This window comes from Fundulus heteroclitus, chromosome 6 (assembly GCF_011125445.2).
Source record: "Fundulus heteroclitus isolate FHET01 chromosome 6, MU-UCD_Fhet_4.1, whole genome shotgun sequence".
Taxonomy (NCBI): Eukaryota; Metazoa; Chordata; class Actinopteri; order Cyprinodontiformes; family Fundulidae; genus Fundulus; species Fundulus heteroclitus.
In genome coordinates this window covers 1,384,135-1,392,094 of record NC_046366.1, presented here as the reverse complement: position 1 = coordinate 1,392,094, position 7,960 = coordinate 1,384,135, and the positions used below count along the sequence as shown (strand labels likewise).

At 42.1% G+C, this 7,960-nt stretch overlaps 1 long non-coding RNA gene across 1 annotated transcript; it reads left to right on the top strand.

The window, feature by feature from the left end:
- The first annotated feature begins 2,566 nt into the window (after nucleotides 1-2,566).
- LOC118563327 lies at nucleotides 2,567-5,744 on the top strand. Its single transcript, XR_004931145.1, has 3 exons — nucleotides 2,567-2,896; nucleotides 3,562-3,657; nucleotides 4,642-5,744. It is a non-coding gene; the product is annotated as an uncharacterized LOC118563327 (long non-coding RNA).
- Nucleotides 5,745-7,960: the final 2,216 nt, after the last annotated feature.

Sequence of the window (7,960 nt, the reverse complement as noted above, 5' to 3'; positions counted from 1 at the left end):
GAGGCACTAAACAACACTCCAGCAGTGAAAGCTGCTCTCCATCAGGCAGAGGAGGTCCTCTGCCTTTACACAGCCGACGTGTGGAAGACTCTGAGGAGAGTAAACCTGCGGAAGGCCCCAGATCCAGACAACATACCTGGGCGGGTCCTCAAGGAGTGTGCAGGTCAGCTGGCTGGCGTCCTCACAGACATTTTTAACTGGACCAAGCCACAGTGCCTGCATGCTTTAAGTCTGCCTCCATCATTCCGGTGCCAAAGAAACCTCAAGTCACCTGTTTCAACGACTACCGGCCTGTTGCACTGACTCCCATCATGATGAAGTGCTTTGAAAGGTTGGTAAAAGAACACATCGTCTCCAGTCTCCCACCAACACTCGACCCGTTCCAGTTTTCCTACCGACAGAACCGCTCCACTGAGGACGTCATCTCCTCCACTCTCCACCGGAGCTTGACACACCTGGAGGAGAAGAACACGCAGGTGCGGATGCTGTTCCTGGACTTCAGTTCAGCGTTTAACACCGTCATCCCACAACATCTGGTGGGAAAACTGGAACATCTGGGCTTTGCACACCCCTTCGCAACTGGCTGCTAGACTTTCTCACCAACAGACCTCAAACTGTCCGGGTCGAACAGAACACCTCAGATGTTATGGAGCGATATTTGTGCCTTCTGATTGAGCGCGCAGGAACCAATCCGCTTAACCAATCTGCGCTCAACTCTGAAAAACTCTTCTAAACCCAGTCCTCCTTGCGCTCAGTTCCATCTCTGCTCGCACGCTCGACCTTTTCCTTCCACATTCAACACCAGCTGTGCACTCGCTCAGCTGTTTCTGGTGGGATTGAAGAAAAACAAAAACAATTAAACAGTTTAATATTTTAGCCTAAAATATTTAGGCTAAAATATTTAAACAAAAATATTTGAGTTACTAAGAGTTACTAAGTGACCACCAATAATAATAATAACAATAGATTCAATAGATTAAAAGGGATATTATGAGGGTGTGGTATTATAATATTATTATTATTATTATTATTATTATTATTATTATTATTATTATTGGTGGTGTTTTAAATTGTTGAGTGTTTAGCCAAGTCATTTTATTAGATGTTATCTCTTATCTGATGTATCTCTTATCTAAAGTGCTCCTTAAATAATGATGACAATGATGATGAATATGATCAGAAGAAACTATTGCATCACCGCCCAGAAGCTGGAAGAAAAAGAGACAAAAACATTTTTCACACCTCACTTAGTAACTCTTAGTAACTCAAATAATTTAGTTTAAATATTTTAGCCTAAATATTTTAGGCGTAAAATATTAAACTGTTTATTTGTTTTTCTTTTTTTCTTCAATCCTACCATTATGTTTAGTAATTTCTGCAGCATTTTGATCTAATCCATCTGAATGCAGTATTTGCAAGCCATACTATGATTGGATGGAAAGAAACCTGTCTGTGATTGGCTGGTGAGGTGGACAGTTTTTGAAGTCGCGAGCGCACAGACCGAGTCGAGGGAGCGCAGAAACAGCCGAGGGAGCGCACAGCTGGTGTTGAGCGTGAAAGGAAAAGGTTGAGCGCACGAGCAGAGATGGAACTGAGCGCGAGGAGGACTGGGTTGAGAAGAGTTTTTCAGAATTGAGCGCGCGCCAGACGAGTTTTGAGCGCGTGCGTATTGTGTCACTGCGCGCTCGGATTGGTTCCTGCGCACTCAATCAGAAGGCACAAATATTGCTCCATATGATGTCATCACCCTCAGCACGGGCTCCCCTCAGGGCTGCGTACTGAGCCCCCTTCTGTTCACCCTGATGACTCACGGCTGCGTCCCCAGGTTCACCACCAATCACATCGTGAAGTTTGCAGAACACAACGGTGGTGGGCCTAATCAGAGACGACAACGACCAGGACTACAGAGAGGAGGTGGAGCAGCTGGTGGGCTGGTGTAGAGACAACAGCCTGATCCTGAATGTGGAGAAGACGAAGGAGATCATCGTCAACTTCAGGAAGAACCGGCCTTGCCATGCTCCACTGCTCATCAACAGCTCAGCTGTGTAGGTGGTCAGCAGCACCAAATTCCCGGGGGTGCACATCACGGACAACCTCAGCTGGTCTGTGAAGACCACGTCACTGGTGAAGAAGGCACAGAAGCGCTTGTACTTCCTGCGGAGGATGAGGAGAGCCCACCTGCCTCCGCCCATCCTCACGACCTTCTACAGAAGCACCATAGAGAGCATTCTGACCAGCTGTCTCTCTGTGTGGTGTGGAGGCTGCAGTGCCTCTGACTGGAAGAACGTGAGGAGAGTGGTGAGGACAGCAGAAGGGATCATCAGGGCTCCTCTTCCCTCCATTAAGGACATTTCATCTCAGCGCTGCGTGTCCCGAGCCCATAACATCATCAGAGACCTCACACCCCCACCATGGACTGTTCTCCCTGCTGCCTTCTGTGAAGAGATTCCGCAGCATCTGCTGCAGTTCCACCAGGTTCTGCAAAAGCTTTTTCCCTGTCATCATCAGACCACATTTGCACATTTCCATCATTGCATCTCTATCTAGCATTACAAATGCTGCCGAACTTAGTTTCGGCAGGCTGAGATGAGCGGCTGAGATCTCGCGAGAGCTGTGAGCTGTGCGTAAGTAAAATGCCGACATACATGTAGAAAATTAAATCCACTCAGGTAAGTACTAACCACTCAGGTAAGTACTAACGAAAATAAGAAGATGAAAGAATCCATTCTGGACATACAGTTGCGAAGTATGAGAGATAACCTCGTCTTTGCAGGCATCCCGGAGCAGCAGGAGGAGGATCCCAAGGTGGCACTCCGTAAGTTTCTCCAGCAGAAGCTGAAAATCCCGGCGGATCAGATAAAAATCATCACCTTCCATCGCGTTCACCGGCTTGGAGGTAAGAAACCCGATATAATCCGTCCTCGCCCGATTGTAGCTAAATTTGAGCATTATAAACAAAAAATGTATGTTAAAGGTCAGGGCAGAGAACTGAGAGGGACAGATTTCAGCGTTGAACCTTTTTTCCAGTTTCCTTTGGAAATCCTAGATCGTAGGCGAGTCTTATTTCCAATCAGGAAAAAATACATTACCGAAGGCTGACGCCTTCGGTAATGTATTTTTTCCTACCATAGCAGTTGACAAACTTTATAATTAATGGTCAGTTGTTCAGGGATCAGAAGATCACTCCTTCGCTTTATTAGATGCACAACAGGTGGATTTAAAGCATGTCACACTGGAAAAAAAAGGTGCATAGATCGGAACACGATGATAAATGAAATAAATGCACAGCTCAAGAGCACGTTGGCACGGTATGGTTGTTAGTCACGGTTGGGTACACGAGGCATGGGCTGTGGTTCTTCCTCTTTCATCTTTTCTCACTCTTCACACTCTCTTAATTCTCTGTCTTTCTTTATATTATTCGTCTGCTTCTTTCCTGTTGACCAGACAATCACAAGCTCAATTAGTTATCCTGTAGCATAAACTTATGTAGTGGAGTAAGTGATATTTTGCCAGCAAAGGTTCCCTGTTCTTTTTCTCATATGACTTTCTTTATCCATCCAGGATGTGCACGATATCAACATGAAACGCACTGTGGCCCTTCGTTGTCTCTCACTATACTTGCAGGAAGAGGACACACAGTTTTTCAATACTTGGAACGTAAGTCTTAATATATTTTTCTAAAATATTTCACCACTAATCACCTTTTACTGTTGGAGATATTTTGAAGTTCCTTGGTGCTGTAAGAAGGGTAGCCTGCTATGCTCCGCTGTGTGAATACACACAGACGTATTCACGGTTAATTTTATAAAAATTAGCCTTTCTAAATAGCAGCAGATCGCATCCTGAGCCATTTCTGTCTCTAGGCTCCCACATAATAAGGTGGGTGCCTAGAGACTCAATTTTATGAGCGAGCACATTATAAACTGCTCGGCGGGGAGGAGTCTTCACATGGAGCTGCTCCCAGAGCCATGGCTCTGGTCACTCCGAGCCAGTCGTGACTCTCAAGCACCTGAGTGTGGTGTCCGCCTCTCAGCACCACAGACTGACAAGTGTGTGGTGCTGGTGGGTGCTGTTCTGGGAAATATAGCGGCTTGTGACAAGAAATGTAGCCATATGTACTCTGGACAATGATGTTTAAAATGTCCGTGGAGAATCCACACTGTGCGCACTACAATTAAGTGTGCAGCTGTCTTTAGTATTTCTTCTAAGCCGAATCGAGCTCAGAGTCAGCTGAGTTTGCACGCAGGTAAACTCACATTCCTGCCAGGAGAGAGCGCTCAGAGTAAAAACATATTGTTCCTGCCTTGATACATTTATCTGCATTTTGTAAACTGCCCCAATTTCTGCTGCACTAAAGAGTCCAATGGAGTCGGAGCAATGAGCGTCTCCTGGCTGTGAAGACATCAGTGGACTCTGTTCATATGTGGGAGCATGGGGCGTTCATTAAAGAGAAATGCTAATAAATGACCGACTAGTTATCCCCTACAGAACTTATTTGCATTGGGAGTGCGGGATGATTGGAGGAGGCGTAGTAGAGGGAGTTAACTTGTTATTGTGTAATGCTTTGCTGTATACTTAATTGTTGAGTGGACAGCTGTATAAGTATTCAGAAATAGTTACAGTGACTTTTGTATTTTCCAGAATGAGGAATCAGAGGAGTTGGACATCGGGAACACACCCATTGGTATTGTTACGGAGATCAGAGGAAGAAGTGCATATCTACTTCACGTCAGTCCTGCATCCACAGCCATTGTGGTTGGAGATGACTTTCTCATGAGGGACATTACCACATTTGCTGATGCATATGTGTTACTGTTTGGGCTGGTTTATGATTTGCAACTGGACTACCCAAAGAAGCTTGTTGGCACCTTCAGTCTTCTTTCAAAAGGTTCTCATGGGGTTGGATGATGGTGCACCCCTGAAACCGTCTCTGCTTTCTTTGAAAAATGACCTGCTTTCAATGTAGACATTATGTAATTGTCCTCCCTCCCTCCCTTTTTATTAGATTTTTTTCTATTTCTGTGCAATGACACTTTTGGTTATTTATTGAATTTATTATTTATTCATTTAAAGTTATTTATTGTCTTAAGTTACATTTTGAAGTAGAAAGGCCATAGCTGTAAGTTCACTAGAAGATGGTTTTGGAAGTTTTTAAAGGCCATACCTTTACACTGAGTACAAGTTCCCTGTATCAGTTACACATGTCTGCAAATAATTTGCACACACACCCATACAGATGTGTGTATCTGGTGTTGGTTTACCTACAGTTTTAGAGAAAAAGCATTTTAATAAAAACATTTAAAATATTCTGCATTTGTTGTGTGAAGAAGTTTGAGTATTCTGAACTTAAAAAAAAGTAGGTTATGAGATATCTAAAAGTATCTTTTTGGTTACTAAACAGTATAATTTTTGAGTTTAAAAAAGTTAATCAATTGAGTACCATATTATCCTAACAAATTATTGCAAAGAAATTAAAAGATATATACAAATTAAAATAAATGTCTTAAGTGCAGTGCACTCACAATGTTTATTTTGAGTGAATTAGTAATGTTTGATTGTTAATTATGTAAAAGTTGTAAGTAATTCAAACTTAAATACTCTAACTTCTTTACTCAAAAACTGTGAGGTAATCGGTTTCCACAAAGATTTTGAGTATTCTGAACTGATTCGGGTTTACAGTGTTGTAGTGTCCACATAATTTGAAATTCTCCCCGCAGGAATCACAATAAAACTATGCATAAATCAAGCGGAGCACTATGGCGAAAGCTGATTGCTCCACTTGTAAAAGTAAAATCTGTCGAGCTCTATTTGGCATTAAGACATCAATTCTTATTGCCACATTGATAGGACACTGGGGGGGGGGGGGGGGGGGGGGGGGGGAACTTAGTTTCTAAATGCAGTCTTGCAAATGCCCTTTGCACAATCATTCTGCACATACAAATGGTTTTAAACTACTCACCTGTACACTGTCGCACACTGTCTCTTTCTCTTGCATTGTTTACATTACAATTGTTTACATTTAATCACAGCTGCACTTTATACTGTAATTTACTAGCTGTATGCAACGAAATTACGTTCTGTATGCACTCTGTGCATACAAAATGACAAATAAAGTTGTCTAAGTCTAAGTCTTATTTTCAACGGAAATAACTGGGCAACATGGCCGACTGAGCGGGGGAAATTTTTGCAAACTCTCTATAAAGTTCCTCAAAACAATTTTACCCAAACAAAGACTTTCTCTACCAAAAGCGCAATTTGATCTTAACTAAGTATACAACTGGAAAAAAGTAACTCAACACCCGCTTTGACAAACAGGAAAAAGGTTTGGAAGATGTCAAATCGAAAATCAGAGAGAACAGCACCATGATCTGCAGTCTAGCTAAATCCCTCGAGATCAACATGGCTGAGGTGAAAGAATGTAAGGATAAAGTGACCATTCTGTAATCAAAAGCTGCAGTGCTGGAAAAAGAAAATCATCAGCTAAAACAGAAAGTGGAGCATCAGGAGGCCCACAGTCGGCACTGGAACCTGAGAATAAAAGAATAAAGGCAAAGTTGAATGAAAACTTGCCTGAGGATGTTATCGGGCTTCGGAAAAAAAGTTCAAGCCAGGAAATGGATGATATGTTAGACATAGTTCACCGAATTGGGAGGACGGAGGAGAACAGAACGAGGCCGGTCATCATACGGTTCGTGAAAAGGCATGACAGAGATGTTATCTGAAGTCTCATGAAAGAGTCAGAGGTTTTCAAGCAAGCTGGGGGTTTCTTCACAGAAGATCTGTCAGATGCAATAAAAGAAGCAAGGGCAGTGTTGTGGCTGGAGATCGAGGAAGTGGGAAAAGCAAGGAAGAAGGCATTTTTTCGTGGTCCTTATGGATGCATAGATGGTTAACGGATCTAGTCACCAAAATCAATACATAAAATAAATCTAAGTTAGAGGAATTGTTATAAAAGTTCATAGGTTAAAGGGTACATTCAGATTCCCTGAATTTTATTAAACTCCACTGTCCTGGTACCCAGTTTGAGGTATTTTTCTATCTTTTTTTCTGTTTTGTTTTTTGCACATTATTTATATTTGTTTATTCTAAGGTCTTAGCTATCTTTTATTTCTCTGAAAATGAGGGTTTAAGTCAAAGTAAGACACAAGACAATAATTCTTTTCTGCAAAGGTGTTAAATCTCAAACTGTTTTCCTTCAAGAAACACATTAATGTAAAGAAGATCAAACTTTCTAAAGGAACCAGTGGGGAGAGAATTTTTTTTTTCACATGGAACAAATCAATCTGGAGGTGTGACTATTTATTTTCAAAGGTTTCAGGGGGGATGTTATTAATTATAAAACTGACAAAGATGGAAACTGTCATGACAGAGCCATCTGCACCAAGTGGCAACACAAAATAGTTAATGTCCGAGGATGTTATATGAGGCCACTTTATCATATCATCCTCTCTGTCATGAATTGTTTGAGGTTGTGGCATTGACCTGACTCTTTGATCACTCCGCAATTTTTGGAAATATAATCGTGACAGTTTACCAATTCAGTCGACCTAATGACCTAGGGAACAGCTGAAATTGAAGCACCGCACAAAAACCGCAAGGTGGATCCATATTTACTTCCGCATTCGAGCATACGGTGGATACTGGTAAAACAATTTGATCTACTTAGGTAAAAAAAAGCCTATAAGCAAATCATTGTAGCTTTAAAAAAATTTACCATTGTCTCATATTTCCTAAAAACAATCTGGAGGAGAAGACCTTCACCAGCTGAGAGCTAGTTGGATGAGTGTTTTGACAACATCATAATACACAAACACACCAACATCAAAGCACACCCTTCAGAGAGCTCAACCAGCGCTTCTACTATATAACCACTGTAAGCTACACTTATGTCCTGGAATCCATACACAAGAAGCTGGACGTGGAGTTACTCATGGTGAGCATGAGACTGTACTATCTCCCA